The 25,225-nt window shown below is 38.2% G+C and overlaps 1 long non-coding RNA gene across 2 annotated transcripts in view; it reads left to right on the forward strand.

Moving 5' to 3' along the window:
• Positions 1–25,003, forward strand: part of LOC139127572 (uncharacterized) — a 62,917-nt gene extending 37,914 nt beyond the window's left edge. The window contains exons 3-6 of one of the 2 annotated variants that reach the window (XR_011551052.1): positions 724–858; positions 3,276–3,473; positions 11,241–11,347; positions 24,219–25,003. This is a non-coding gene — a long non-coding RNA (uncharacterized lncRNA). Of the gene's footprint in view, positions 1–723; positions 859–3,275; positions 5,021–11,240; positions 11,348–24,218 lie in introns of those variants that run through there. The other variant, XR_011551051.1, reaches the window with a different exon arrangement.
• The last annotated feature ends 222 nt before the right edge of the window (positions 25,004–25,225 follow it).

Here is a 25,225-nt window from a genome sequence, read left to right on the forward strand (position 1 = left end):
TTCCTAGATAGATCGTACAAAGAAACAACAGCAGTTTCCTCTACCGTTTCCTCTTGGTCTATGCTGCACACAAATGTCTTTTGTCTAGTACTTTGCAAGTGTAAACATGTGTAGCATATCCGAAATTTGGTGTTACTTGAGGCTAAAACAGTACCAAAACGTTAGAGGACGTGTACTTGAGCTCCGATGGAGTAGTCAGTTTTTTGTATACCCTGATTTTCGTCAAATTTTGCGTGACAGATAAATAAAGGTTAGATCTTTAGAAATTTGCCTCTACCGTTTCCCCTTGGTCTATGCTGCACATAAATGTCTTTTGGCTTTTTGCAAACCGAGATACACATGAGGTAATCGATTTCATCAAAATGTCTGGAAAAAGCTATATCTAAGCCTAAATCACATCAAACAGCAACCAGTCGACCATTGTTTCACATTAAGGTTACCTTAATAAATAAAATGATGGGCTTACTGGCGGAAAAAAAATATCACACATAATGAATATTTCGCTCAACTGAAAGAAAGGAAACCAGCTCACGAACAAACGCCCTCACACTGCAGTAATATGGCTCAGCGAACAGCCGCGAATGAAATTGTGCTCAGCTTATTTCTGTGGTCACAGACTTAGAGTAGTAAATGTGACATCTTTATTCGTTACCCTCTCCGTTCGTGCTTGCCTATATTTACTGACAATTCATGGTTATTCCATCTTTTTTCATTTCTTAAAAGAATACCTGAATCAGCATGGCCGTTACAAATCGGAAGGCGTTCCTGGGCTTCACAGTAAACATCACTTTTTGTTATGGCTTTTTGTATTGCTCGATTAAGGTCTTATGCTCCAAAATATGGCACACATCTTGGGAGGTAAGTATTTCTTATGAACTGTGTTAATTGATTGGTCGATGAACTTTATATGTGTTTATATGAATTTAAATCAAACAGCAATGAGTGAATATCAATGATTTAAAATAAGACAGCATTGAGTATCCGTGTGGAGTACAAGTGGGGATCGGAAGCCTCAATATTAGAAAGATTATAGTCAATCGACAATCCTATAGCAGTCTGCAATTTAAGGTCAATTAGATAGATAGATAGATAGATAGATAGATAGATAGATAGATAGATAGATAGATAAGGTCCTTTATTCATGATTGGCCTTGTCTGGCACTGTGCAGTCAGTGTTGTAATGTCATTTAAGCATGCTTGTTTTGATCTGTAGCAAAAGTAAAAAAAGCACTGAGACGCATGATTTTTTGGTTCTCCCATAGCAAAACAGAGTGAAAAATGTCCTGCTACTCCATATGATACACAATATACTTCCGCCGATTCCTCGTTTGCCATCTTAACATTGGATGAAATTTATATATCAGAATGGGAGAATACAACCCTATTTTAATATAAATTGTCCCATCTTCCTGGAATATGTAAAGGAATAAGCAAAACGAAATGTTTATATCACAAGCAATCGCGGAATTAGTTTACTTGAAATGCAGAGCTTGATGACTTAAAGATTTGAAAATTAATCAGGGTACAAAGATAGTAAAGCACGATTAAATTTTTAATAAATATTAAGGCACAAACATGAATAAAACGGTTTATTCAAGTATGCATTGCGTCCAGAATATATTTGTTTCCATAAAGTATTGATAAGTAGCGGTAGAATGATTGCCACTTTGTTGAGGGTTTGTTTGTTTTTTGGGGCGAGAGAATATTGGTGCCTAGATATTCACTGTTAATTCATGGAACAGTTTGTATTCCAAGTAAATACAGATATCATTGCAGCATTACAGGCAATCATATAAATAGAGACTAGGCATTGTGGTGATGACCGCCATGTTAACAAGCATCAAAAGTGGTTAACGTTGCCAAAGGAGTTCCAACATGAATCTATAAAGGACATATTGAAGACAACGGAAAACAGTGAATATCTAAGCACAAATATTCTCTCGCCCCCAAAAACAGCGACAAACGTTGCATTAGGCAACGTTTGTCGCTGTTTATATTGAGACTCAAAACACATTGTGGTCGAGACTAGGACGCTCAATGAGCTAATTAGAGGAAGAAAGGATGGCATTACAAGCTCTAGGTATTCTCATACCTTAATGGCTTATTATAGCTTAGTATAGTTTGCAATTATGAATTAATGTGATACAAAACATCAAAAGAAATACTCACCTACTAGTTTTGATGAAAATCTACCATGTCTAGTAACACACTTTGTTGACCTAGTTGTAGGCTGATTCCAAATATCGAAATAGCTCGAATCCTCAAATAATTAGCTGGGGAATACAGAAAGCTTTAGAAGTAAATGTCATAATTCAATTTTCATAGTTCGCTATGTGATACGAGTTGATGTTGTTTTTGTCACAACAAGTTGCCTACGGTGGTCCCTTCGACAATTTGTCTGCCCTTGTATAAAACCCGCATGTTGACTTTACGGTGGCCCACAGGCTGAAGTGTCGACCACTACCCGTCGACTGTCGACTACTTCGACCAGCTCTCTTGAAAGGTGGATAGTACTTGTAGTTCAGCCTTTGCTTGCATACCTAAGCAAAGATTGGTAAGGACAGCACTGGTTCGTCTGAAATATGACTCTTTTCACACTGACTTTGTACTCTATATAATACAAGAGACGTAGTGACGAAAGTTAAGCCGTTCGGCACTATAAGCGCTCAGTTTCAGTGCTGACAACAGAGACAGTACAGTGATAAAAAACATTGGAATCAAACACCAAAAAGTCATGACACTGTCACTTTGTTATATTGCTCGCAACTTGCTGTAAACAGGCCAGGTCCTCATGTTACATGTATGATGCCATACTTGCAGGTTTGGTGCTCTTTTGTGTCAAGTGTAGAGGTGCCGTTCTAAATTTATGTAGGTCAGAATTTCGCCCATCGTTGATGGCTAGACACAATCAATGTGCAGTATATCAAATATGCTTAGACGAAAACAACTATCTAAATAACAAGTATGATTGCTTTACATTAAACCTTGAAGTAAATGTTCTCTTAAGCAATCAGCAATAAAAATCAAGAAAAACATTGACACATAAAAGCACAATATAAAAAGGGTAAAAGGGTAATAGTGTGCAACACAGCAAATGTGTAAAGGCGAAACCAACTGTCCAGATAACAAGTGCCCTAAATTGCTCACATTTCCCCTAAAATTCAATGTTCTCTTAGCTAAAATTTATTAAAAACACAAAAAAACATTGACACACAAATTTAATCATATAAAGACATTGAAACTGTTTTAAACATTTTTTTTTTCAATTATTGCAGGTTTTTTTCAATAGCGTCCGGAAACTCATCAATCATGCATGGAAGAGAGCAAGCTTCCGTGTAAGGAAATAACCCAAGTAGTATATATTAAGACTCACAAAACAGCCAGTTCTACACCAACTCTGTTGTTCAACGTTTCGGCTACAGTCGTAGTTTGGCATTTGCCTTGCCAAAGCACGGACACAAATTTGATGAAAGGTATCTTTTCTCACGCAAACTTCTACAATATCAAAAACCGCCAATTAATCAGAGCACGCATTTTAACATTATAGCAAGTCACTTTAGATACAACAGACCTGAACTTGATGTAGTTGTTCCTAATGCAACCTTTATCACCATAATACGAAGTCCTGTACAAAGGTTCGAATCAGCATTTGGCTACTATAATTACGCACGTACATTTAAGCTTACTAAACGTAAAATCCTCTTGAAGAGTTCATGAAAAACCCTGACAAATATGTCAAGAAAATAAGAGGAGTATCGCGAAGTCTCCTCAGGAATGGTATGTCCTTCAATTTAGGATTTGATCATCGCTTTGATGACAATGATTCCGCAATTAATGAAATGATCGATAAGTTGGACAAGGAACTTGATTTAGTGTTAATATCAGACTACTTTGAGGAATCACTTGTCTTGTTGAAAAACGTTTTATGCTGGAAATTAGATGATATATTGTACATCAGCAAAGGAATAAGGAGTAAGAGCACACGTTACATGATGTCAAAACCAGTTGCTGATAGAATTTGGAAGTGGAACAAAGCTGACGTCAAGCTGTATGAGCATTTCAATTATACATTTTGGAAAAAAGTAAACAGCTACGGGACAGATTTCTACAAGCAATTACGACAATATCGAACCCGCCTTCACAGTTCCATGAAGAATGTGTCGACGCAAACCATACGAAACTAATTGAGGACCGTGAAGATGAAGCTGTTATGAAGGTTAATGCAAGCATTCAGTGCCAACTGGCTTTCATCCGTACCTCAGAATTTCATGTCATACTACAGAAGGAGGCTGCCGAAAAATATGATAATAGCGCGAAAAAAGTTACAAAGCACGCATGACAAGAGATATATAACGGAGGAAGTATACCGGACAGTGATTTTCCTTGCAAAGAATAACCGTTTAATCTATTTAACATGATATTCGGAATACATGTGTGAAAAAACTCGGTAGAAAGCAATTTTATGTTTCACTCCAATTAACACGTTGATGTGGGTCTCCTCTATTCAATTTTCACAAGAGATACAAGCATTCTAGTTTTATCTGTGGTCCTAAGACCAACAGACACAATACAGCGCCTGGTTCTCTCATGCATTTGCAATCTTCTTACCACCGTCTTCGAAAGACGTAGCTGTCATCTGGGAGAAATAAAGTACAAATATTGCAAGATGTTTGCCGGCGGTAATTTGCCATTACTACAACGTTGAGAGGGCAACGGGTCTACTGTCACAAAACAAATATATTCCGTTTTCATTCTATAAAGTTTGTCATGCATACCTCTCAGCATAAAAAGTTTTCAACTAAAATTTAGAGTCAATCCTTTTTACATGTAGCACAGAATGAGAAAAGTATGTATTTTGCATGGAGTATAATTTCCATTTTTAACCAATGAACCACATTTAGCTATGGTATACGGTGAGACTTTGACCAGTAAACAACATATGTGTGTACGAGCAATAGCGAATGCACAATAAAGTATTCTGCGGTGTATTGCCGTTATAATAACATAATATCAAATTGAAATGTGTATATACATTTGTGTGTTTTTCAAGGAGCCGTACAACTTCGAGCCGAAGGCGAGAAGTTGTGCGGCTCGGCGAAAAACACGAGTATACGATGACTTCAAACAGAGAAAATACCATGGGATTATATATTTATCACATGAACAGTCTTCTTTTTTTTCTTTCATGTAGATGGATCAAAATTATTGTAACAAATTGCATGATTGTATCGCGATTTTGTGTTTTATTTATGCGGATTACTTTCATTTAATGAGTAAAGCGGCCCGTCACAAAGGAGATGTGCATATGTTTACAGGTATACTTTCATTCATAATCCGATTGAGCCTAAATTTTGATACATCGAATGGTATATCCATCAATCAGAAATACGGATTCGGTCACGGACGCGTGTCAATCATTGTCTCGCACTGGACCGATGCCAAGGCAAGTCTGCCATCGGCGGACATAGCTCTCGCCGCGCTACCCGGGCCGCACTAGCGACGGATAACCATGTATTTTGAGTCATTTAGAATATGTATGAAGTTAATGCAATGACACGATCGATACAGTAGTTATCATTCTTAGAGATTCTGTGGCTTTTAAAATATCACAAGTTTATGACCTTTGCGAGCCCTAAAGATTCAAATCAATCAGCCTGAACGGAGGGTACCTAATCCTAATTAGCATATATTTATGAGAATTACGTTTGCATTCTGACAGCGCCCTCTAGTCGGAGATTGACCGTTAGGGACCGAGCACAATTAACGGCGGGGGGGGGGGGCGGAAGAGAAAATGGGGGGGGCCATGAAAAAAAATGAGTGTTCTTGGGGTGGGCCATGAAAATTCCAGGGAAGGTAAGGGGTGGGCCACAAAATTTTTTACACCATGACAGACAGAGAATAATTTTCAGCATTTTCGTTCCTTGTTGAAGCTGGAGTTCCTTGTTAAACTTCTTGTAGCATGATGAAATACCAAGTCTTAAACCTCACAATGCAGTTGTTATGTGTAAAATGAGCAATATTATTATTGAAAATTGACTTCATTTGTCAACAATAATAATGGTTGGTAATGATACAGAGGCTAGGTTGAAACTGGTGATTTCATCATACTATAGGAAGAACTAGAATACGTAGTGGACACACAGGAAAAAAAATCTGAAAAAAGGAGAAAAATGGCATTAATGGGTCTTTTATAGTTAGCCCTATTCCAATGGCAGACTGTCATTACAGTGGAGTAACATTGAATATCTTGGGTAGTCATAGAAAGGCAGACACTGGGATGTGGAAAGTGCATTGAAATCATAATGGTCATGTTATACATTTTTCCCCAACATCTGAAAACATCATACAGATACTCAGTTGAAGTAAAGCATAGACATACCGGTAATATGAAATGCTAAACATGCATACCAGCAAACAGACTCAAAAATAATTATGCAGTTCAGTTCAGTCTTCTCAGTGACAAAATTGTCCTAAAATTCTTACTCTTTGCTGTATCATACTTTGGAAATTAAAAAGACAATGCATTCATTCTATATACCATGGGTAATATGTACATGACCCCTGTGTGACCATTTGTTCGGATGACTTTTGAGTAAAGGGTTAATTTAAAACTATATTAAACTGAATGGGGGAAAGTTGCATAGAATTTTGCTCATAAAACACATATCTTTAGGGTTGTGCAGGAATCTGTCAAAATGTCCTCCACATGTCTTTTGTTTTCAGGTATTCAAACTAAACACACAACACACCGCATAATAACTGAACATTCTTATATAGGGCTGGTTAAAGGTACAGTAGCTAATTTCTTAATTTCCCTGGTATTTAGTCTCGGTATAAATTGACAGTTATTGTTCAACTCCCTAAAACATGTGGCATTGTCCAGTGAATCAGATGAATAAATCTTGATGTACAGACTTCCTGAGAAGTCTAATTTTCAGAAAATTGTCTGTGACCTTAAATAACCTATATGAACCAAGAAAGTGTTTTAAACGGTATCATAGTCATAATGTAGTTGTATTTCCTATCAGTTTGTAATGAAATTTGATCCAGAAAACACAGTTTAGGTTATTTTTGAGACAGCAGACCATTTTCAGCCAATATTTCTAGTATGAGCCACACTAAAACTGTTATTCTGTCATAGTAAACAAAAGACCTTTGTACTTGGTATCTGCTTTTATGCTGTGTACCTCTTCCAGACCATTCATGTTTATATTTGCTTGAGTGACAATTGTTGCTCTTTTTGTTCAAAGTGTGTTCTATTTTGATCTCCTGCCTTGAAGTATGCATCATTTGGAAAGGTATTGAGGGTCAGTAGCTGTACATAATTAGGCTATTTTTTAGTATTTTGTGTTCTGTGTGTTTCACTTGAAGTTCTTATTTTACTCAGAGTATGATGAAATGCACGATATTGAGCTTGTAGACTAACTTGGAGATGTGCAGTGAACACTGTCATCATTAAAAAAAATTCATGTCTAAATCAATGCATCAACTATAACAACTATAACAGCACTGAATGAACTTGCACGCTGTTGCCCGTATGCAGTGATTTGTGTAAATCATGCTCAAATTTGCTGCCTCCGATATCTCCTTCATCATAGACCCCAATTTATTTTCACCAAGTGGTGAGTTTATAGAACAAACGTTGTTTGAATATTCGACATTTGTATTTGGGCGCTGGAACAAGGCAGACTGCATGGGATGAAGTTTCGATATGTATAATTCAAACGCAGCAACTGGGCAATTTTCACAACCGGTTGCGTACATTTTGGCTTGTGATTCATAGCTGTCGTCAGGATGATTTTTTGTTTTCTCTGAGAAAGTACTCTCTACATACTTATGCCCATGATTTTCCCTCACTCTATAACTTTCTCTGGTTAAACTTCGAAAGCCCTCGCGACCTCGTCGGCCGAAATGGAGAGTAAGGTCAAACCAAACTTTACGTACAAGAGACAGTGGATTTTGGGTAGACAGTACACCGCTACTAACCAGTTTCAGTAGATCATTTCGTGAAATTGGAGTTTTGTGATTTACTTTATCCTGTCCATCCGATTTCAGCTGCTTGATCAGTGCCTTGAAAATATTGTTGGCCGCTTGAAACTCTCTATCATGGATGATGTTGATGTTTCGGTGATACGAAGGGGAATTTAGGTGGCGGTTAAGGGCTGCTCGAATGCCGGAGAGAGCGGATTTCCCGTATCGGTGACCATCTGTACTTCTCGCCTCTGCGTAAAATCTCCGTAATGTAGATGCCAAGTCCGTCGTCGACAAAACTTCAAAATCGGGGTCCAGGCCCTTCTCTGACAGCCATGCTGAATGAATGAAATCACATGAAAATATTTCAATAAATGCACAGGAAAGTCGTCAAATTTGTTTTCATTGCAAACAGACTCTGAAATATTGCGTTCTAAATATATCAGCGTGTGACATCGATCGTAAGTCGTAACTCACCTTTGAGAATTTTTACTCCCCACAATGTTTGTTTTATGGTAGATTTCTCATTTTTGTACGCTTCTATCCTGTCGAGGTCAGACTCTGCAAAAGTTGCAAAACGGGTTCCACTAGTTGGGGCGACTAGGTCTGCCGTTTCGTTGAGGAAGTATTCCTCCGTCAGTTCATGCAGGCATTCAGCCATAGCGTCAGGAGATCCGTGAAGCAGACGACAAAAAGTGGCAAGGCAGGCCTCGCTATGGCAAAGTGCCAATTATATTCCCATAGCTTCATAGAGCAGTTCTAAAATAAAACTACCATAAATCCAATAGCTTTTTTATTTTATTTATTTGGTTTAACCCTACATTTTCCCTGTTGTTTAAATGCACTCTCCTTTATTGATTTCCGCATTAACATTTTATGCTAGTTCAGGGGCCCGTTTTAGCACCGCTAGCAGTGCTAAAACAGTATTTTAGCACTGCTGTCGTCCAATCAGAATGGCGCATGGTAGCATGATATATATAATAGTTATTATTGTATGACAACGGAACATTTTGCTTGCCTGAATAGTTACATAAAGTTTGGTTAACTAATTATTCAGATAGCGATATAGTTTGATGCACAACTTAATTGATAAATTGTTAAATGACTGGTAAGTATGCAGACCACATCCACAAAATATATATATACTGTAGATCTCCAATAATGATGCTCTATGCCAAATTGCATGACCCTGGATATAGGCAGTGACATGAACAAAATATTTCTATGGACGGATGAACAGACGGATGGGCATATACACAAAGACAGATATTGTGGCGGCTTTAGAGAATGTTTAGGTCTCCAACCCTAGCTGTCCAAAAATAGGGGCCTACACAACGATTCTGGATTTCGAGGTCGTTCGTCCGACCCTCAGGCCGTTAATAATGACAGCTCCCTTGCTACAATAAAGTCCTCTGCCCTCAAAATCCGAAAGATTGCAAACCAAGTTCACTTAAGTTTGCTCACATAGGTGTAACAGCATACACAGCGCTTAGAGTTCGAACATGGCTGAATGTTGTATTGGTGCTTCATTGGCATCCGGCTATCAAAGCCAGATCTCGTAATGCGCGTATGTATAATTCCATGATGCGTTCATTAAACTCTCTAAGCAAGTGAATAAAACTGACGCACAGTTCGGCCTGGTTTTTCAAGATAACATGCAACGTGAATTAAAAAAAAACACGATAAAAGTGAATGCATTCGTCAAAAACGACTCGAACAACAGACCAGTTGTTAGGACGTTACAACGTTCTACAATTTCATACATACATAGGATAAAATTTAATTAAAACTGCAAGTTCCAACTGTAAATATGGGGACACCTTCGGAGTCAGAGAAACCCTTTAAAGTCTTCGGAGATATCTGCGATTCATGTTTCTTGTTATGCTTAGTTTTTTTTGCCTAGTTTTTTGATCATTTTCTGTTAAGCTGTGAAACGTACAGTACTCAATTTAAAAGTAAATTTACTGTATTTGAGCCAAATCTGCTGCACTTATTACAAAACTCTTCAGTGTGTCAAAATGCCACAGACAGTGGAATAAAACAGCAGATTGGCTTAAATGTTTTAATCAGCTGAAGATGTGCCTTAAAGGTGATTTATACTGAGTTAGGGGACCATAGTACCGGCGCCTGCATCCCCTCACCGCCATCTTTCTATAACTAATCCTAGGGGCCCATTTTTCACTTTAGCTCCAGATAAAGACCGTAGACAGCTAAAGTAATAAATTTGACCCGGTAGGGGGGTCTAAAACAAAACAGCTTGGGGTCCAAAACATCAGCAACTGCTCCTTACTGCAATCACAGCCTTCTCCTCACGGCCACAGGGCTTCACATTGCTCCTCACTGCTCATTGTTATTTCTCACAGCTATTTATTGGTTTTGACTGCGAAAATCTGCCCTTTACGGTGCTACCTGTTCTTTAAGACTCCACAGGGTTCTCTAGGTTTGCCCTACTGCTGATTTTTAGTGAGTTAGGGGGTCTAAGATACCGGCGAATGTGACTCTTCACTGCCGTCTGTTTATAACTATCCCCTGGGACATTTCTCACTGTGTCGCCAGATATAGAGCAATCGACAGACAAACTACCAATTTTGGCCGAGACAGGGATTCAAAACCCATGCAGCTCTGGGTTAAAAACCACACAGTTAGGAAATCCAAAATATCGGTGGCTGCGTCTCCTCAGGTCTCCTCAGGGCTCATCAGTGCTCCCCATGCTCCTCACTGCTCCTCACTGCTCCCCTTCTCCTCACTGCCAAATCCGCCTGTTATGGTGCCATCTATTACTACCTCCGATAGAGCTATTTGGTGAAAAAGACTGTTGATGTCTGTCCTTTGTTCTATTTCCAACTTTGTGATACTTTGCCTAAAATAAATGGCTGTTCAAATGTTTAACATATGTAAAGGTGTTGTGGTGCAAGACGTAAAACTCGGGCACAGTGCCAACAAAACGGCCTCAAATGAACTTTTGATGCAAAGCGAAAGACCTACAGTACTTATGGAGGTTAGATGAATCAAAGACAAAGAGTTTCATGTCTACAAAGACATTGCATATTGTAAAACAGTCCAGCTGAAATATCTGCACAATAGGTCTATTTTTCGGTTACTAACATTTATTACTTTCTAACAGAGACGCTTAGCTGCGATGCATTGCTTTCTTCTCACTGGGATTCCCTACGATAAAATGGTTGATAACCTCTGACATTTGACCTTCCCTAACGACAGGTTGTTGCCTTTTTCTGATCATTTCCTTGTGATTACTGCTATTTCGTTAGAATAGTGGAAGCTACAGGGACGTCTGTTGACACCTTTGGACGACTCACAGCCCGAGTTCACCGCCGGCTAAAGCACGGAATTTGCCAACTCTGCAACAATAAATTCGGTATGTTGGATTCTATCTTGTTTTCTGTGCATTAATATTGTTTTTTGTTATGCTCAATGCAACTGTCAACAATCTATTTTTGGTAGCCCAACATTCTGCGATGCGGATAGCCGTTGTCCGCAATTGTCCACCGTATGTCGGCAGCAACGGCGTTCGTCTACTTTTCTCGTTCCAATATTCTTCTCCAGAGTAGCTTTTAAATTTTATAGTCAGGTATCTTTGGGTGACCTCTGTGGGATTTGTTTATGTCGAAATTTGAATATTTGTATGTGATTGCATTTTTCTGACATAACTTTTCTCATGTACTAAAATTTAGCACAATCTTCTTCAATGTGATCTTTTTCAGATATGTGTAAATTGAATGAAAAGCTGCATATGTGTTTTTGAGGCAATTTTGCCCATTTTTGGTCGAAAGAAGTTCTTATTTCTTCTCTGAAACTTTTTGCCTGTCCTTCTTGCATACAAGTTACAACATGTCTCGAAGACTTTGATATACCAGGGAAACACAGCCATCAACAATATTTTTCTTGTGTAGCTACAGTCATTTACAATTACACATTCCAACGTTTTCCCTTATGCAGAAACTGAACAGGTTTAACCGGTCACATCTCTCTTAATCCTACTGTTTTCATTTTAGTTTATCTCGTACATGTATCTATCACACGCTTTTAGCATCTTTCCGAGATTCTTTGACCTAATTAATCAAAAATAGCTGTTCTGGCCATTCTGGTTGGGTAGATGATTTGGAAAGCAACATTTTAAATGAAAGTCACATTAGCAGTTTCGCGAAACACAGGAAAACACGACACATTACAAGTAAAATAAGGGAACGCGGCTCCACACATTGACTATTAAGTCATGTTGGAGTGGCTGTGGTCTAATGTAGATTATCTTATCATTATACATCTGGATAGCAAGCAATGACAAATAGATCCTCATTCTGCTGTGGCGGCCATTTTAATATGGCAGTCAGTAATCACAGTAACTGTAAAATCCCATAGTAGTTGACGTACAGATGTTTCTCTTGTGAATAGTGGATGCATTTTCCATCATAAATACGTATTAAGATAACTATTTGCAGTTTATCGTTTTGTTATTTCATTTGAATCAAATAGCAGATTCTAATAATACAATTTTCGTCAAAAATGAGAAAACGACCTTAAAAGAGGGGGATAAAATTACAGCAAGTGTAAATGATACAGTGAAATACTAGCCGACCAGTGGGAAATAAAATGCTTTTCAAAAGGAAAAGTATAAAAACTATAACAAATTAAAACCAATACAATAAATACTGACCGACCAGCGGGAAATAAAACACGTTCAAATCGAATAAAACACTTTCAAATCGCAGAGAATAAACACCCAGACGTTCCGGGTGCGACCTTTCGTCAGTACGTAAAGTCACTGGAGAAACAAGGAAACACAAGAAATAAGAGCAGCCAATCAAACAAGAGAACGATCAAGTGCATTACAGTATGTATTTATTCCGGCTAATGCCAGAGATCGAAGTTTAAAAATTGTGGCCTGTTCGAGTTTATGGCGGGTAGAGTCGGTGGTGGAAATAATAGCAGACACTCCCATGTCAGACAGACCGCGATGGGGGGGGGGGGGGGGCGGTATACAGAAATATTTGGCCACCGGGCATGCAAGCTTGTCGGTCACGGTGCGAAGGTGTTCAGCAAAGCGATCGCCTATGTGGCTCTTTGATTCGCCAATATATAACACGCTGCAGCATTTGCATTTGAATCAGAAGTAATATTAGCCGACGTGCATGTGAACACTCCGGAAACATTGACTCCACCACGCGCGCCCTGAATGACATTGATAGTAAAAGTATGCGGGCAGGTGTAACACACTCGACGGCCACATGATGATATTCCGTAGACGCTACCTGGGTGACAGATAAACTCAACATGTTTAGTTAAACTCCTTCAGCTTCCAAATTCGGAAATATTCACAGTGGCTTGTTTTATGCATCTACTGCAGTAGACTCTCTCACAGCCCGTTCGTTGGCTACGCAGTTATGCGCCCTCAACGGTCTTTCTAACAAGCGACGCTAATCGAGCCAGCCGTGCTGTAAGGGTAGCGAAACTTGGGGCTGTTAACACTGTTTTTTTTTGGTTTTTTTTTTTGATTTTTTCTGATAGGCCATATGCTATTACATGTTAGGCGCCGTCGAGGCCCAATCTATGTCTCTGTTTCCACCCCTATCGTAATTGACAGGCTGCGTTATCTATCAAACATCAGTCTGATGCAGCTGCGAAGTTAATTAATTAAAGAAGGACAAACAACTCTGTCCCCTTATCTAAACGTAGGAGCTTTGTACTTGTCAGTCAACGTAGTCACTGTTCACTGTGAACTTGAAGAGCAGCGCATAGTTATACGTTACAGTTACTTCTCCTCAGAGATGGAAATTTTAAATTGGCAATGATGACATGATGTACACGTCTTGTTTCTTCAATGGAAGTCTTTCTATATGAAATCGTCTACTGAACTGTAAGTGTGGGTTATAATACATGATGTTTTTACTGTTTGTCTGTAACCGATGCATAACATTTCCTTGCAAATTTTGACCAGTTACTGAGTGAAACAGGTCCAAGGTTCAATTCTCTTACACAACTTCATACCAGTCCGAAAGTATGCAGTAATTCATGTTAACATTACTATTTCATGAGTCTACAGCCCAGTACTTAACTGTCTAGTCATCAGCAATTACTGTCAGTGCTTGATTACTAAATTAGTATTTCTGTCAAAACTCATTAGATTCTGTATCACATAGTTATGTGCCTAACCAGTCATTCAGTCTTTAGTATCTATTTTGGCAATTGCGTAATACAAGCCTAAGGTATTTGAGCTGTGGGGTATCAACACTGATATCCCTTGTTATCTCATAGGGAACAAGTCTGTCTCGATAGCATGGTCAAATGGCAGGTGAAATGGAAAATATGGGTGGAGTTGTTCTAACCAATCAAAAAACTCGAAAATAAAATCGAAAAAACAATTGTGAACAGCCCCTCGCCGGCTTCGCCGGCTCGCTGAGCCGAGCAAACTGCTGAGGGCGCCAGTATGGTCGAAGGCGTAGCCGGCGAGGGGCTGTGAGAGAGTCTACTACTGCAGTATCTTGTTCTCCTCCCTGAAGCGTCATGAAATGTCAAGTATTTAGCATGTCAAACACAAACCATACAGTGAATAGTCAGGGTTGTTTTTGTTGAAAAGAGATCTCGGATCAAGTCCAGACTAGAATTCATTTGTCAACAATAACAATGGTCATTTATGTTCACACTGGTATGTTGCTAAATATGGCATTGGGTGTTCTATGTAGTGACAGAATAACAAACAAATGCTGATACACAGAGATGAACATTGACAAATGCTAAAAATTACAGCAAATGTCTTTTTAAGGTTGGGTTTACCTTGTAGCTTGAAAGTTGCATGATAAAGAAGTGTTAATTTATGCAAATGTATGCAAATTACCCAATTTCTTGGCTTCTTTTTCCTCCCAATGTCAAAATTTCCAAAGAATTTAACTTCACTTCAGCTTGGTCAAATTTTCTGAAATTTTCACATTATGTTTTTTAAATGCTATATAACAAAACGACTATCAACTGGTTTTGTTTGTCAATAAAGCTCTTACATTTTGAATAAGAGGCATTTTGAATAAGAGGCGTTTTAATTTTGCTGACCATTATTTTAATCAATTATTAGAGTGCCAGTCTTTAAACCCCTATAATTTTAAAATGAGGTTGGATTATGCCAAATAAAGTATCTGTTTTTTTTCTACATATACTCTCTTTTCAAATGAAATATTACATTTCAGAAAATACTTTCAAGTTTTTGACTTAAATAAATTTTTATCATTAATACCAAAATTGAGGATTTTTACCCCAAATATACACCCACTTCATCCTGTTGAGTAAACTACTGCTACCATACTAAACTTAAGAGTCACTGCTTTTTGAAAATATATGGTATGAGGGGATTTTCTTGTCATCTGTGATGAGAAATATTGTTTTGAAAAAAACTGTTGGCAACATGCAGCTCCACCTTAATTCAAAACAAAACGACTTGCTTGTCTGCCACTTCTTAAAGTAACATGATCACGTTGGTTCTCTTGGATTTTGTCAGTGTCAGTGTCTGTGTCACTATCATATTCAGTACCAACACCATCATAATCACTCTCAATGACTCCAATGACAGAGGTTTCCATTAAGAGTCACTGCTATCTGACTCTGACTCATATGTGACCATCAAAATGTAACTGAGCAAACGGGATCGGTAAAAGGGAATCCCGAAACTGCAATACTGCGCTTTCGACTGTCACTTCATGTGGTTATTTTTTTAACACACGGGTGCTGACAGCGGCCTATATAGCAGTTAGCAGTGTGGTCTGATCGCAGGTCAACCTGCCAACTCTGAGGTTAACAGTACCCTCCATAAACCTCAGAACCAAGGTTTTTATTTACAGTCTATGCAAACGGGATGGAAGTTGTCTATGGTCGACCGCTTTTTAGACATCTTTCAGTAAGTCGAATAACATTATCAACTGCTTGTTTGCAACAATATGAGGTCAAAAGATACAAATAATGTCCCTTTAATTGGTCATGTTTTTTAAGTGGTCATGTCATGTTCGGAGCTTAGTATTTTGTCTCTCTCTGCTTACAGATCCCCAAGAGTTTTGCTTGCAAGGGCTAGCTTGTCTTTATAAAGTACTTATTCGGGGTTGAGGTCATCCAATTCAGCAATTCTCTCCTCGATTACCTAAATCTTTCCTGATTGCCACTGGCGTCCTGTTTGAGCCTGGTCAAGTGATCTCGCAACTGGCCTAGTTCATCAGGGGTGAGTCTATTGGCTTCTGTTCCAGATTGAGTAGTTGCCTTTCATTGGGGTAATGGCTAGGAACTCAAGTAAGTCATTGTCGTCAGCTTGGGCCTTTCCCTCGTCAGCTTGGGACTCTCTAAGGTTATCTTTTTAAAAATTCTCATCCACCCACACGTCCCTTTAATGTCGACTCTACATATTGTTTATTTCTTCCATTGTATGTCAGCTAAAACCTCTTTTAGTACAGCTCTCAACTTTTAACCTTTGCATTGAGCTTCAAGCGTACTTCACCTGCTGGGTTGATGCCCATTTGCTTAGCGTAAGCATTTATTGCCTGTTTTTTTTCCCAAAATCTACTCTCTGTCTTGTCAGTCTATCTACCAGAGGAGTAGCCTCAGTGCCGGCAAGGCCTTCCCCCAAAAGCAGTGTCTTCCTCAAACGTCTCGTTCGGATCATTATCATACAGCTCTTCCCAGTTCTTGATTATTCGGCATTTTGGTCTGCCGTTTTGTCATCATATAATATGCGAAAATGTTATACAACACATCTCTGACCCCCCTGCCTAAAGCCACAAGAATCCTCAAGGAACAAAAGCAGTTAGGACTCATCATGTGATCACTCATAATCCCAACAAAGTGCAGCTGAAGGGACAGGAATTTTTTTCCCCAAAATATATTACTGTATCAAATAAATTGGGATTATTAGTGCATGTTGCTTTCTTATGCTGAATTCTCATATGGAAAGAGGAAGAAAATATGGCTTTACTTTTCATTACGCTCAAGGGAGTAGAACAAGAAATCATAAAAAATTAGCCAATGTTGCTATGGCTGATATTGACATCCAAACAAACATTTCATATAAATCAAATACAGTTTTATTTTTAGTCTCCCCTTGAAGACCAAAGGTTCTTTCTCCAACATACCCTATTTCCAAGTCCCCTCCCGTCATTTTCGCCCCCAAGAGGTGTTTTGTGAATGCAGCCTAATGTTGACTTTCGAAATAACTATATTTGAAGGGCTGGTTTCCCTTAGCCTTTTTGCGTGAGTGCTCATGGGTGAATGGGAACAAGCGACCTTACAGCCGATATACCTCCGCTGTGTTTATATGTAGAGAATAAATATTTTGAAACAAGTTGATGAGGGTGGAAGTCTTTGATAGCTTATTTCAGTGGCCAGAAAAAAAGTAACCGCAAAAATACACAATTGAAGATTTCATCATAATTTGAATTTATCACATTGGATCATCCCTAAGAACATGTCAACCAAAGTTATCTGACGAGTAGTTTTTTTGAGAATGAAATTTTCTGACCAAAATTGCAAAAATTGGCCCCAAAATAAAAATTGCAGATTTCACGATAATTTCAATATGTGATATATTAACATAATCCCTTGAATCTGTATACCAAATATCAAAGCTCTCAACTTGCAGTTGTTGAGAAACAAATGTTTTGACCAAAATGGCTAAAATTGCCCCCAAAACACAAAATACAGATTTCATCATTATTTCAAAATATCACATTAAGTTCATCTGTAGGAACCTGAATATCAAATTCCAGGCCAGTACTTTTGAAGAAACACATTTTTTTGGAACAAAAATTGGAAAAAATTGGCCCAAAATGCAAAATGGCAAATTTCATCATTATTTCAATAAATGTTATTCAGGTCATCTTTAAGAACTGATTACCAAATTCCAAAGCTATCAGATGAGTAGTTTTGGAAATACACATATTTACCAAAATGGCAAAAATTGTCCTAACATTACAACGCAGATTTCATCATAATTTCAACAAATATAATTTAGTTATCTGTAGGAACCTGTAAACCAATTTCAAAGCTATCAGATTAGTAGTTTTGAAAATACACATTTTCTGACCAACAATGGCAAAAATTGCCCCAAAAATAGAAAATTACATATTTCATCACAAATTCAATATATATTACTTAGCTCATCTATAGAAACCTGTATACCAAGTTTTAAAGCTATCAGACCAGTACTTTGTGAGAAAAACAATTTTTGACCAAATATGGCAAAAATTGCCTTAAAAATGCAAATTTCCACAACTTGTTCAAATCTAAAAAAGATCATCCCTAGGGACCTATGTTCTAAATATGAAAGCTATCTGACTTGTAGTTTTGAAGAAGAAGATTTTTAAAAACAATTCTACCAAAAACGACAAACATTGCCTTAAAATACGAATATGCAAATTTCACCACGATTTGAAAAAATCTAACGGAAGTCACCCTAATTAAACTACATATCAAATTTCAAAGCAATCGGACACTTGGTTTCAGAGGAGAGGAGAAGATTTTTTTACCAAAAACAGCAAAAAATGCCCAAAAATAGAAATATGCAAATTTCACTACGATTTGAACAAACTTAAGTGAGGTCACCCTAGTGTGAACTGCATGTGGAATTTTAAAGCAATCGGACTTAAGGTTTCAGAGGAAAAGGCAACTGTTGACGGATGACGGATGACGACGGATGACGACGACGATGGACGCCGACGGAAAATCAACCTTTCTGATAAGCTCCACGTCGACGAGATTCACAACGACAGTGGATACGAATGCTTCCCTTACATACAGATAGAAAAGTTGGCTTTGCGTAATTTTCTTATATTTTTATCACTTACATAACAAGGCTATGTTAGTCCCAATTTCGGTAGCCAAGGATGTTCATTTTTGGACACCGTGGTGCGAAGTACCAAAGGTGTCCTTTGTCGCCACAATGTCTGTGTGTGTGTCCGTCTGTCCGTCCGTCCGTTTGTCCGTCTGTCCGTCCGTCCGCCTGTCTGTAGACAGATTTTGTTCCACTCATAACTTTAGAACCCTTAGGTCCAATGTCATGCAATTTGGTATTTGGTATTATCATGATGAGACTTAGATCTCATTAGATTTTGGTGGGTGTGGCTTATTAATTAATTGCTCATTTGCATATTTTATGAATTTTTCGGTCAGGCAGATATCTCAGAGACGCTTGGAGCGATTTCGTTCAAACTTGGTACAAGGATAGTACTCTACCTCATACAGATGCACGTTGATTTGTTTTCACAATGCTAACAAATTTGGCCGTGTAAGAGGACTTTTTAGTTTTCACCTCCATAGACTCCCATGTATAAGGCAGTCCATAGACTCCCATATTTAAGGCAGTCCATAGACTCCCATGTATAAGGCAGTCCATAGACTCCCATGTATAAGGAAGTCCATAGACTCCCATGTATAAGGCCAAGAAAAATAAAAATTTAGTTTCTCATCGTATTCATATTGCAAAAAGGATGCAGTGACACAGTTTTTAGTCCCCACAGATAGAGTCCAGGGGGCTCATAGATTGGGTCATGTCAGTCCGTTAGTCCATCCATGTGAGTCCATCCGTTCACGCAGATATCTCAGACGCTTTGACAAAATGTCACGTGACCTTTGACCTCGAATATACATATTTGTCCATAACTCAGTAACCACAAGTGCTAAACCTTTCATATATGGTATGATGGGACACCCTATGACGCCACATATTGTACCTCATTAATTATGTGCATATCTAATTTTGAGCAAGCCAATAGAGCTAGAGGTCTGATTTTTGGTATATATGGATAACTTAGCAATACAATTTTTTTGACAAAATGTCATGTGACCTCAGTGACCTTTGACCTCAAATATACATATTTGTCCAAACTCAGTAACCACAAGTGCTACACCCTTCATAATTGGTATGATGGGACACCTTATGAGCCACATATTGTTCCTCATTAATTATGCACATATCTAATTTTGAGCAGCCAATAGAGCTAGAGGTCTGATGTTTGGTATATAGGGATAACTTAGCAATACAACTATTTTGACAAAATTTCACGTGACCTCGGTAACCTTTGACCTCAAATATACATATTTGTCCATAATTCAGGAACTACCATGCTACACCCTTCATATATGGTATGATGGGACACCTTACGATGCCACATTTGTACCTCATCAATTATGTGCATAACTAATTTTGAGCAAGCCAATAGAGGTAAATATATGATTTTTAGTATATAGGGATAGACTATAGGATAGAATTTTTTTGACAAAATGTCATGTGACCTCGATAACCTTTTACCTAAAATACACGATTATGTCAATAAATAAGTAACCACAAGTGCTATGTCCTTTATATTTAGTAGGATGGGAGACCTTATGACAACACATGCTTTACCTTGTTAATTATGCCCATATATAATTGTGGGCAAGCCAATAGAGCTAGAGGTCTGAATTTTGGCATATATGGATTAATTAGCAATACAATGTTTTATTTTCAAAATGTCACGTGACCTTGATGACCTTTGACCTTGAATATGCATATATATGCATAACTCAGTAACCACAAGTTCTTTACGCTTCAATTTTGATAGGATAATAGACCTTAAGATGTCACATCTTGTACCTCATTTATTATATATTTCTTGGCTGGCCAATACAGCTAGAGGTCTGATCTTTTTTCCCGATTTAGAACCATAACTTAGACATGCCTCTTGTTTTCAAATTGGGAACAATGACATAGACCTATGTGTCCATAGATCTGAACATATACACTCTAGTGATACTTCTTAATGACCTCATTTCCCTGCCCCGTCAATACTAATACTCCTATTACAAGTGGGGACTATGTCATTGTCAATGACTTGTTACCCTATAGCATAACTATGGTAAAAGTTTAGTAAGTTTGGTTAATTAATTCTAATTTGCATATTTAATGAATTTTTGTAATAAGACTACCAGTATACTCAAGAACTTCTTAAGCAAATGTGATGGCCATACTTTATCAGCTTGTAGAAACATCATAGTTAAGAAACAATTATTTTTAAAATAATGCTACACCATGAATACTGTTTTATGTGTGATTATTTTTTTTCAATAAATAAAAAATGTGTTCAGTGGGTTTTCTCATAGGAGTGTACGTTAGCAGTAAGGGGTTCGTAAAGTTGTGTTTGCGGCGCCATCTAGTGGTCAGAACCAGTAAGGCCTTTCAACCTCGCTCTCATGCATCGAGCAGCCATACTTTCTGTGTGTCGCTACGAGATTCAGTTCCTGCTACGTCTATCTACAGTCACACCAGTGGAGCCAGTACGACATTCGGTAAGAGGTTTATTTTTGTATCCGTATTTAGAGCATGTGTTAACTTTGCGTGTACCGATAATATCTGTGAGTGAATGAGAGTTGAGAAGCTGTGTGCAGAAAGAAACGGCCTCGAAAGTTATCCAAAGCACGTCACTGATAAGTCGTGTCAAAACGTGTGGCAACATCTCACCACACATCGAGTATACAGTATGGGCCCTAATTATGGTCTACTTTAAAAGAGTATCTAAATTTACGAGGGATCGACTGTAATTGTGTTTTCAATATTCACGGAGTTCATTCGAAAAATGTTAGTTGCGTGATGACGACGCCATTGTTTTACAATTAGGGCTTGGGCGTGCATTAAAAACAACCGTTCCCCTGATTTCTACCACACTTGGGATTCTTATATTGGAAACTGAAAGTTCAACCCCGATTTGCGAGAATTTTGGTTGTTTTTGGTTGTTTTTGGGCATCGTAACTTTTGTGGAGTACGAGTCGGGGGCCCCTGTAAGGTTGTGCCGTCACAGACATAGCGGAGTAAGCGAAATGTGGTGTTTACATGGTTCAAACTAGGATGTATTTTCATTTTAGCATACCTAGTCTGAAAACAAATGACCCTCCTGGTTTCACTTTAGTAAATTACTATATCTTGTATTTTCACTGATATCGTGAAACTTGCCAAAATGTCCCGATAGAACTTGTAGACCACGCCGTTTTCCCGTTGAACACAATTCCCCGAATGGCGTCATTTGTTATGCCCAATCAGATTGAGCGTTCTTCCGCACGCTTTCCAATACATTCGACATTACATAGTACAAGATATCGTAAGACGTAATCGTTGCTATGATTGGCGGAAGCGCTTTCATGCCCTTCGCATGTCGATAGGGGCCATTAGGTAAATTTTCTCAGTAAACGCAATATCAAGAGAAATACGAGCGTGCGGAAGTGGGGCAAAGAATATGTAAAGACATTTAACACTTCTAAATAAACAACAATTATCAAACGTTTATAACCCATGTGTTGCAAAATGTAACTGGCGCATTTTCTTTCCGACCATTGTACGGCGGTGCACGGACAGTGGGCTATCGCCACCGGAAATATTCACAATATAGCAAGGCATTTCTGTGTTCAAGATATGACGGTCGATGAATTTCATTCGGTTGTAAAACGAATTTTAAAATTACCCCTCTGTGTCATAGTGTGGCGTTCAAATTATGGCTAAACATTTCAGTTTAAAATGTTGAAAAATAAAGTGTAGTCCACAGTTTGTTTCAACATATGCATATTTATTACTGGTATGTTATTTCATTTCAATAATTTAGCCCATCTTTAGTGTGTATTTTTTATTTCTTTAGTCCATATTTGTTTAGCAGTGTTCTAAAATTTCAGAACAATTTGCAAATTATTCTGATGATATTTCAGATGCATATATTTGTGGTGATGATAACATAGTTGGTACTTTGTACAAAGATTGTAAATTTTGTGCGGTCCTGCTGCAATTAAAACATCAACTGATAATGGTGTATTAGTTTCCTATTGGATTTATATGTCAGAATTGCACAAATCTGTGCTGAATTAGAATAATGACACTGATCAAGAATCCCATCTGATTTCAGTTTTACAGTGGCTATTGGGAGAATGTTGTTCGCAGAGGAAATGCATAATGTGCATTGAATGTAAAATCAAAATATTTAATATGAAATTTAAATCATTTTAGTGAATCATAGCTAGACAACCTATCTCTGACATATTTTTCTTTCTTTTGCAGTACTGGTATTCACTGTGTCTTTACTGCAGCTGCTAATTAAAAAAAGAGCCAAAATAAATCAGAATACACACACTTAGTACACAGACATTTGACAACAACATCCAACAGTGACATTGACAATACATACTAACAAGCAGAGCTTGTTAGTTCTAGAATATACAGAATATTATCTCACATAGTGAGTGTCTGAATATTATTCTGAATTGTATTCCAAAGCACATTCTGAAAGGACTCTTCTGGAATATACAGAATATTATCTCACATAGTGAGTGTCTGAATGTTATTCTGAATTGTATTCCAAAGCACATTCTGAAAGTAACTCTTCTGAAAATTTCACAGTCTTTGCCACTGCACCATCTCCCTAATACATACTGATGACCACGGTGTCCACTCAAGTCTCACTTTGATTGGAAGGAGACTTTACTACAGACATTTGGTCCATGCTAAGTCAACGATGATGACAGATTCCAATGCAACAAGTAACGTAGTTAAGGATTGGCCCCAGTGGTCAAAGTAGACAGTGGCATTGTTAGCAGATGAACTTGGAAACATTGTCTGAACTATGGAAAAAGTGTTGCCGTTACTTTGTTCGGACACATCTAATTGACAATCTATATCGCGATGAAACACAAGAATTCCATGTCTGTTCCGTAATGTTGATATAATCGCGATTTTCTATCAAAATGAAAAACACTTTGTACATTACCCCCGATCATATTTTGCATTTCATGATGTTTGTTTCATGTTGTTTATCTATCTATCTATCTATCTATCTATCTATCTATCTATCTATCTATCTATCTATCTATCTATCTATCTATCTATCTATCTATCTATCTGTCTGTCTGTCTGTCTGTCTGTCTGTCTGTCTGTCTGTCTATCTATCTATCTATCTATCTATCTATCTATCAGTCTGTCTGTCTGTCTGTCTGTCTGTGTCTGTCTGTCTGTCTGTCTGTCTGTCTGTCTGTCTGTCTGTCTGTCTATGTTTTTATCCATCCATTCATCCATCCATCCATCCGTCCGTTCGTCCGTCCATCCAACCATCCATATATCAATCGATAGATCCATCCGTCCATCCATCGATCCATCCCTCCATCCATCCATCCATGCATGCATCTATCTATCTGTCTATTTATCTTTCTAAAAGCTATCTATGTATAACGTTTATAAAAAGAAATGTCTTTTACAGATTTACAGATTTGTCTAAGTTACCATAAAAGCCATTGGTGGGAAGCATCTAACGAACTCCAACTAAAAGGTGGTGATCCATAATGAAAGTCTCACAACGTTTCTTTTTCTACCTGCTTGCATGTTCGTCGTTAACACTGCTGTGCATGTTCACGTTTTGGAAGGGCGTGACAAGCGGGAAACCTGCATGTAACGGTGGTGCTTCAACCCGAGAAATGATATCAAAGCCAACAAAAATCCAAGGAAATTGCCAGAAAACAGAAGTTTCTCAACCTTGCTCCAGATATCTCGATTTGTATGTTCAAGCAGTGAAGCCTAAAAACTGTTCTATTCTCGTGGAGTATTTATATGGATGTCTGAATTTTTCAGATGGCGGAAGAGAACCTCTACACAATTTTTTCTTGACTCGTAACAAGACCTCAGCTGATGCTCTGAGTGCTTACAGGAAGGCTAATGTGGCGTTTGTTCATCTGCCTAAAGTCGGCGGAACATCAGTTGAAAGAGTTTTGTCCAAGATACCCGCTATCAGAAAAAGACCTGTATCTCACTGCTCATCCCTTTATCAACAGGCAATAGATTCCAGGAAGAATAAAAATCAAACCTTTTTCTATTCGAAACGCACTTTCGGTCTCCATAAGTTCGCATATCCACACCGGCCCTTTGCCTATGTCACGTGGTTTCGGGAGCCTATCGCCAGGATGATATCAACTTACTATTACTCAAAGAAAACGAAGTGCGCTGGCATTCACAAAGTATGTATTCAGTACGTTCTTAAGTCTAAAAATCTGACTGATTACTTGATAAACACAGAAGACGTTCATTTCCAAGATATGGACAATTTCTACACCAGACTCTTACAGTTTGGCGATTTTCCAGAGATTGACACAACATTTGAAGACGGTGCTGGTGGAGTGGATCTGAAAGAGGCTAAATGATTCCAAAAATAGAAGAAAAACACTTCCTAGTCGCGCGGAATAACCTTCTCACGAAGATGGCGTTCGTCGGCCT

Source organism: Ptychodera flava, unplaced genomic scaffold, assembly GCF_041260155.1.
Source record: "Ptychodera flava strain L36383 unplaced genomic scaffold, AS_Pfla_20210202 Scaffold_33__1_contigs__length_2856901_pilon, whole genome shotgun sequence".
NCBI lineage: Eukaryota > Metazoa > Hemichordata > Enteropneusta > Ptychoderidae > Ptychodera > Ptychodera flava.